At 43.9% G+C, this 8,307-nt stretch overlaps 1 pseudogene across 1 annotated transcript; it reads right to left on the bottom strand.

Annotated features, from left to right (window-relative positions):
• Positions 1–1,831: 1,831 nt before the first annotated feature.
• LOC103275438 lies at positions 1,832–2,453 on the bottom strand (annotated as a pseudogene). Its single transcript, XR_002481260.1, has one exon. The product of XR_002481260.1 is annotated as a 60S ribosomal protein L12 pseudogene (transcript).
• Between the last annotated feature and the right edge of the window lie 5,854 nt (positions 2,454–8,307).

Here is an 8,307-nt window from a genome sequence, read left to right on the forward strand (position 1 = left end):
CCCGCCTCCCAAGGGTCTCCTCCCTCCGAGGGTCTCCCGCCTCCTGAGGGTCTCCTGCCTCCTTAGGGTCTCCTCCCGCCAGGGTCTTCCGCCTTCTTAGGGTCTTCTCCCCCCCACCAGGGTCTCCTTCCTCCTGAGGGTCTTCTCCCCCCCCAGGGCCTCCCGCCTCCTGAGGGTCCCCCCCCAGGGTCTCCCGCCTCCTTAGAGTCTTCTCTCCCCGAGGGTTCCTCCCCCACCCCAGTCTCCCGTCTCCTTAGGGTCTTCTCCCCCAGAAGGTCCCCCCCAGGGTCTCCCGCCTCCTATGGGTCTTCTCCCCCCGAGGGTCTCCCTCCTCCTAAGGGTCTCCTCCCCCCAGGGTCTCCCGCCTCCTAAAGGTCTCCTCCCTCCGAGGGTGTCCCGCCTCCTTAGGGTCCTCTCTCCTCGAGGGTCTCCCGCCTCCTGAGGGCCTCCCCCAGGGTCGCCCGCGGGTCTCCCGCCTCCCAAGGGTCTCCTCCCTCCGAGGGTCTCCCGCCTCCTGAGGGTCCTCCTCCCCCCCAGGGAAGCGAGTTGGCGGCACCTGGCGTTTGCTCTTGCCGAGCCATGGGGGTGGGGGAGAGGAAGGCGCGAGGAGGCTTTCCCCTTTCTCCAGCGGTGGCGGACGCCACTGCTGCCAGGGTTTGAGAAACACCCGGGTTTCTTCCCCCTTGCATGAAAGGTCATTCTAGCCCTAAAACTGGGCAACAAGGCCCAGTGAAGGAGCTCTGGAAGCCAGAGGCATAGGTGTGGTGGGGGCTCAGGGGACCTGGAGACGTGGGAAGTCGCTGTCCACCCTGCGGTGTCGTTCTGCCTCCTGTGTCATCTTGCGGCTTGTTCTCGGCCGCTCTCCGCAGATAACGTTTATTTATAGCTGCGGAGAGACTGAATTGCACCACAATTCCCTTTCAGAAACGCATAGAAGAGCCGCAGTGGGTTAAGAGCTTGGACTCCAAAGGAACCCCGGGCAAGTTACTTAGAAACCGCACGTAGCTCAGGGGTCTGCTGTGAAAATTAGATGAGATAATGCACAAAAAATGCTTGGCACCGTGCTTAGCATATAGTAAGTACACAGTGATTGGAAGCTAATCAAAAGAATATTGGAACATTCTTCCAGAATAGAGACTATAAATCAGTTTTCAGGAAGACCAGAATGGCCCAGCTGCAATTTAGTCCGGTGGGTGGCAATTCTTGCTGAACATTAAAATTACCTGGAGAACTGTTTGAACATTCCAATGCCTGAGCCTCACTCCAGTGATTCTAATTTAACTTGATTTGAGTGGAATCCTGGTTTACCAAGGAAGAGTTCCTGAAATAGACGCGAGGCAATATGTATACCAGCTAGGGACTTCCTGTTAGCTCAGCAAACAGAACTTCTACTGGATATAATTGCAGGTAAGTAGTATGTGAAATTTCAGTTTTTACTCACCACATTATGCTTTATGAAATTAGGCAGAAAAGAGCGAATACTGAAGTTCATATCTATTTCACCCTGTTTTATGAGAACTTTTCTTAGGGTGAACTGCTTTATAAAAGCACACGTTTGTTACAAAGTTGGTACGCTTAGTAGCTCCAGAAGAAATCAAACTCACTCTTCCGGAGTCTTTTCAACCACTTGCTAGAGTAAATCTTAGAAATGACCCCAGATGATTTTTGTCTTTTTTTTTAATTTTTAATTTTGATGATATGGGGTACAAAGTTTACAAATGTTCATTATGCAGGTAACCCTTAATGAGGTGTGCCTCCCCCCCCACCCCCCACCCCGGGGGCAGTTTCCAACTACCACCAAGGATTTTTATCTCAATTCCTTTCATGGCACTTTTTTTTTTTCTAGTTGTCAAATGGCCTTTTATTGAAATATATTTCCTTTTTGCTTTCCACCGCGCCACTGTTGATGTCATCTATGATGTCATGGGGGTGGCGGCCATCAACATTGCAGCCCACAGACTGAACAGTCCCCAGGATCTCTTTAATGGTTCCAGAGAGTTCTCTAGCTAGAGACCGGCGTCGCATTTGTCGGGCAATGTTGACAATCTCATCAAAAGTGATGTTCCCACTGTGTTTAATGTTCTTCTGTTTCTTTCTGTCTCTCGGTGGTTCCTTGAGAGCTTTGATGATCAGGGCGGGGGCAGAAGGTACCACCTCAATCTGGGCCTGTCTGTTCTGAATGGTCAGTTTCACTGTAATCCTAAAACCTTTCCAGTCACCAGTGGCCTTGGCGATGTCATCACCAACCTTTTTTGGAGACAGACCCAGGGGGCCGATCTTGGGGGCCAGCGCAGACGTGGCGCCAACCTCGCCCCCGGTGCACCTCAGGTACACGACTTTGATCTCGTTGGGGTCAAACTTGGGCGGCATCGTGGAGGCGGCTGGTGTCGGATGAACCCGGATTCCGGACGCCCGAAGAAAGTTGCACCTGAGCCTCCGCCGAGCCAAAACCCGAAAGTCATGGCACTTTTTAAAATAATCCTCACCTTCTGCAAATGCCTGTGGTAGGCATTTGCATACCTGCTAATCAATTCTCTTGTTCTGAACATTTCTAGAAAGCCAAAAAGGCACATTATTCATCTTTGTCACTCTTGGGAGCACAACCCATAGTAGAGTATTTGCTGAATTTCTACATTATACGCTGATAAAACTTAAATATCTATGCCATAACAGGTAGCTACTTTATTTCATTTTCTGAGTCGGAGTCTTATTCTGTTGCCCAGGCTGGAGTGCAGTGGCACGCGCACGGCAACTGAAGCCTGGAACCGCTGGGCTCAGGTGATCTTCCACCTCAGTCTTCCAAGTAGCTGGACCCACAGGTGTGTGCCACCACGCCCGGCTAATTTTTTAATTTATTGTAGAGACGAGGTCTCACCATGTTGCCCAAGCTCGTCTCAAACCCAAAGCCCTGAGATTACAGGCGTGAGCTACCATACCTGGCTTAATCTTAAATATATCTTTTTAGAATGTACTTTTTAAAATGCAAATTTTACCATATTTTCTGCTGCTGTAGATGACTGAACACAATTTTTTTTAATGTATCATTCTAACATTTACATAATCTTGAAAGAAGCAGCTTACCTTATTAGGGAACTATTGTTAATTAAAAAGTTTTATAAAGTCATCTTTAGACTTTGCTTTGTGACTAAATTATTTTATATAAATAGTAGCTAAAATTACGCAGTTAGGTGAAACTTATTAATGACACCTTAAAATGCCTTTATGGCTGTTCTCAGCTTTGAAATGATGTCTTCTGAAAGCTATAATGAAATAATCTCATTAATTTTGGAACATACAAATTATTCTTTGTTTTGTGTCCTCAAACCAAGCTAGCAAATAGTGTACAACCATTAAATAAATTGCCCTTAGTAAAGCAAGCACTCCACATTACATGGCCTCTAAACCAGCAGAAGGGTGATCCCTGGTTCATCAAGAAAGTAATAATTATATAGACATAAATAACTGTGACTAATAAAGCATCCATTCTTACAAAAATATTTCATCAGTCATTGATCGGCCAACACACCCACAGATGATTAAAATTCTACAATCACATTTGAAGATTAATTTATACTTAAGAATTAAAGAATTTTCACCTCTTCCCAGCTTCGACTGTGAAGGCATGTGAAATAAAAAACCTTTATATTATACATGACACTGCTAAGTCTTATATTTTCTTCAAATTATATTATACATAATATTTATAAATTAGCCCTTAGCCAGTAACCTGAAATTTTTTTTTCAGATTTCTAATAATGCAGACTACAAAATGAATACACAAATGATGGCCTTCTAAAATATTCATATCCAAGAGTAATCTGTTTTTTCAGTTGCTTCCTTCTCTTTGTTTTGGCCTTTGAGACATCATCCTAGTTTCTTTACTCCAATTTCTGGTAATTCATGATGAAAATAAGGTGGGGAAAAAGTGTACTGAAAATTTGGGGCTTGTACATGGTGCGATTTTATTGTGGCCTCAGACTGGATAATTTGGGGGCCCCAATAAATTTTAGAAAGGGCTACTAATCTTCAGTATAAACACAGGTTGGTTAGCTTTCAGAAGCATGACTGGGGGCATCAGTTTTAGTATATGAACGTTCATGTAATCCCTCTGTGTACAATACAGTACCTGTTTTCTCACCCTAACCCTGCTTCCAAAGACCCTCTTTACTTCTGAGAATAAGCATCCAGTCTTATGCCAGAGTGCACAAGTGATGGGATCTCCGTGTTTAACTTCTTGTTAAATTAACTTTGAACCAAGCGGGATGCAGTGACACACGCCTGTAATCCCAGCACTGTGGGAGGCAGAGGCGAGAGGATTGCCTGAGCTCAGGGGTTCAAGACCAGCCTGGGCAGCATGACGAGACCTGGTCTCTACAATAAATAAAAAAATAAGCTGGGTGTGGTGCCTTGTGCCCGTGGTTCCAGCTACCTGGAAAGCTGAGGCGGGAGGATCACCTGAGCCCTACAGGTTGAGGCTGTGGTGGCCATGAGTGTGCTACTACACTCCAGGCTGGGCAACACAGTAAGACTCCAACTCAAAATAATAATAATAATTAATTAACTTTGAACCAATTCCCTGTTTTTAGCCCTACCTTAATCTCACTCTTAAACATCCTGATACCACCAAATCTTGAACTTCTTGGAAGATTCACTTTGACCTCTGCTAGCTTAGAATTCAGCTGTCTAGAATGTGTTCAGTTAGTAAACTCTCATTTATCTCCTTTTCAGTTCCCAAAATTGTGACATTGTCTTCTGCCCTGTGATCTTTGTCCTTGTGCCTTGAGACCTTTTAAAAAATCCTTTCTTTTTTTCTTTTTATTTTTTTTGAGTCAAAGTTTCTTTCTGTCACTCAGACTGGGATGCAGTGGCACAGTCATAGTTACCGTAGCCTCAACCTTCCACCTCAGCCTTCCATGTAGCTGGAATTACAAGTGCGTGCCACCACAACTATCTGATTTTTTTGACTTACTGTAGACAGTTCTCGCAAAGTTGTCCAGGCTGGTCTCTAAGCCCTGGGCTCAGGCAATCCTCTTGCCTCAGCCTCCCAAAATGCTGGGATTATAGGTGTAAGCATTGCGTCCAGTCAAAAACTCCTTTGAATGTGATTTTAGTGAGATTTTCAGGAGGAATAGAGGTAAATTGGTGTTTAATTCTTCATCCTTTGTTCAGAAGTCTGCCCTCAATTGGTGTGAAATGCTCCCCTGCGCATTTGAATTATAAAGGTCTGAAGAGAGTGAACAGACTGTCTTTTACCTCCTCTCATATTCCTCTCCTAATTTGTATAGTAATCCAGTGTTTTTGTTCTGTCCGCCTACAAATTATACTTTGACTTTTAAAAGTTTAATGAAGCCGGGCTCGGTGGCTCAGCCTGTAATCCCACGCCTTTGGGAGGCTGAGGTCAGTGGATTGCCTGAGCCCGCGGGTTCGAGACAACTTGGTGAGACCTCATTTCTATAATAAATCAAAAAATTAGCCGGCATAGTAGCGCACACCTGTAACTCCAGCTACTTGGAAGGCTGAGGCGGAAGGATCGCCGGAGCCCAGCAGGTTGAGGCTGCGGTAGCTGGGAGTGGCCACTGCACTCCAGTCTGGGCAACAGAGTGAGACTCCAACTCAAAAAATAAAATAAATAAAATAAATAAAAAATAAATAAAAATATAATCAATGTTCAGTTAGTTTTGTCTATGTGTCTCTGCTCACCATTTCTTCTTGTACATCAAATCACTTCTGGGATAATTTTTCTTCTTTCACAAATATGTTCTTTACAAATCACTAAGGATTTTTTTAGAGTGAACTTTGTTTCTCTTTGTTTAAAAATATGTTTCTGTGTTTTCCCCCAACTCTGAAAAAACCTGAATATTTATATTATCGTCAAATGTTGCTTTTCCCATTTTCTTTCTATTATCATGCCTTTTAAATAAGTATCACACCTTCTCATTCTATCCTTTATATCTCATTCTCTTGCATTTTATTTATTTGTTTGTTTTCTGAGTTGGGATCTCCCAGGATGAAGTGCAGTGGCAGGATCACAGGTCACCACAGCCTTGGACTCCTGGGCTCAGGCACTCAGCCAATTTTTTAATTTTGTTGTAAAGATGAGGTCTCACTATGTTGCCCTGGCTGGTCTCGAACTCCTGGGTTCAAGCAATCCCCACCCCTCAGCCTCCCAAAGTGCTGGGATTACAGGTGTGAGCCACTGCGCCCAACCTGTGGTTATTTGTAAATGCTTAGACGAGGTTTATGATTCTCATATCTTCAATAACCTTTTAAATAGAGTGATACTTCCCATACTCTGTACTCTGTAGGTGGCCTTATGGAGAAATCACATCCCCTTTCCTGTGTTGATAATTCCCCAGGGTTTTTAACTCACTTAGCTTGCTCTATTCTGCTTATTGAATTACTTCAGAAACATTGTATTTAGTTGCTTGTATGAGATTCTCTAGTATCTGTGTAAATACATTGTCAGGGATAGCCTCAGCAAGTTTTTCTCAAAATATCTAAGACAGGACATTCCCAGGACTACACTCTGACTTTTAGGGGCCCTAGGTACTTTTTTGCCTTTTCTCCCACTGTTAAAAATAATTTAAAAAAAAAATTTTTATGACAGTGCTGGCATAAAGACAAATTTAACTCAGGCTGGATCATATTATTTCTTGTTTTTTTTTTCATTATTATTTTTCTTTTGGAGAAGGATGTCTCATTATGTTGCCCGGGCTGGTCTAAAACTCCTGGCCTCAAGTGATCTTCTCGCCTCAGCCTTCTAAAATGCTGGGATTACAGGTGCAAGCCACCATGTCCAGCTGCTTTTAAAAGAAATGTAAACATTTTCACAGGCCCTGGATAAATTGGCTCTGGGAATTGCTTGTCTCTCCCTCCCTCCATTTCTTTCTTTCTTTCTTTTTTTTTTTTTTTTGAGTTGGAGTCTCACTCTGTCACCCAGATTGGAGTGCAGTGGCCGCACCCGGCCACCACAGCCTCGACCCACTGGGCTCCGGCGATCCTTCCGCCTCAGCCTTCCGAGTAGCCGGAATTACAGGTGCGTGCTACCACGCCTGGCGATTTTTTTTGATTTATTGTAGAGATGAGGGCTCACCAAGTTGCCCAGGCAGGTCTTGAACCCGCGGGCTTAGGCAATCCACCCACCTCAGCCTCCCAAAGGCGCAGGATTACAGGCTGAGCCACCGAGCTTGGCTCCTCCCTCCATTTCTAACATAAACTGTACTGGTGACACCAGTGACATTAAGGGTTTCCATTGAAAGGAAAGGAAAGGCATGAACCTATACATTTTCCTCCCATCCCTGTTTCTATATCACTGCTTTTGCCAAAATTCTTCATCCTTATGATATCATAATCTCCAGCCCCTTTTTTCTTTTCTTTTCTTTTCTTTTTTTTTTTTGGAGTCGGAATCTCATTGTCACCTTGACTGGAGTGCAGTGTCACACTCATTGCCACTGAAGCCTCAACCTGCTGGGCTCAGGCGATCCCTCCACCTCAGCCTTCCATGTAGCTGGAACCACAGGTGTGCACCTCACCATGCCTGTCTAATTTTTTATTTTTTTGAGAGACGAGGTCACACGGAGTTGCTCAAACTGGTCTCAAACTCCTGGGCTCAGGCAATCCTCTCATCTCCGCCTCCCAAAGTGCTGGAATTATAGGTGTGAGCCACCACACCCAGCTTCCAGTCCCTTTTTTCTACTTTCCTCCTTAGGCCGAAACAGTTCACAAAGTACTCAATTCACCCTGTACTAAAGACAACAAAAAGGTAAGACCTAGGAAAGAAAGTTTACTTCTTGTGTCTTATTTAAATTCTTCCTCATCTTCATGTTTGTATTTTGGCTTAGAGATGTTTTTGTTTGCTTGCTTGGATGAAAAGAAATAAGACTAGCAGAATAAACTCATAATGTGTATCATCTTTCTGGGACTTCATACTAACTTATGGTGGTGACATTTAGGAAGAAAATTAAAAGAATGATAATGGCTGGTGTTTGTGACATACATACCCACAGGGCATTTGGGGCATTATAGATCAAAGATGCTGGGCTTACCCAGCATTAAACCCATGTAATATATAACCAGATTATGAATTAAGTATTACAGGAGTGTATGGTGTCTCATAAGCTTTGTATTTTCTGGTTTCTTCTTGGCTGGAGACAGCTTTTTGTCTGATAGATAATAACAATGCTTTTATATTTATAGACAATATAACACCTTTCATCCATGGAGTTCAGAGACCTCAGCAATGATGACTCATTGTTTCTTCAAATATCTTTACAAAACTGGAGGTGACAAGCATTGAAGTAAACTTGT

This window comes from Carlito syrichta, unplaced genomic scaffold (assembly GCF_000164805.1).
Source record: "Carlito syrichta isolate Samal-C Ts95f unplaced genomic scaffold, Tarsius_syrichta-2.0.1 Scaffold315466, whole genome shotgun sequence".
In the NCBI taxonomy this organism is placed as follows: domain Eukaryota; kingdom Metazoa; phylum Chordata; class Mammalia; order Primates; family Tarsiidae; genus Carlito; species Carlito syrichta.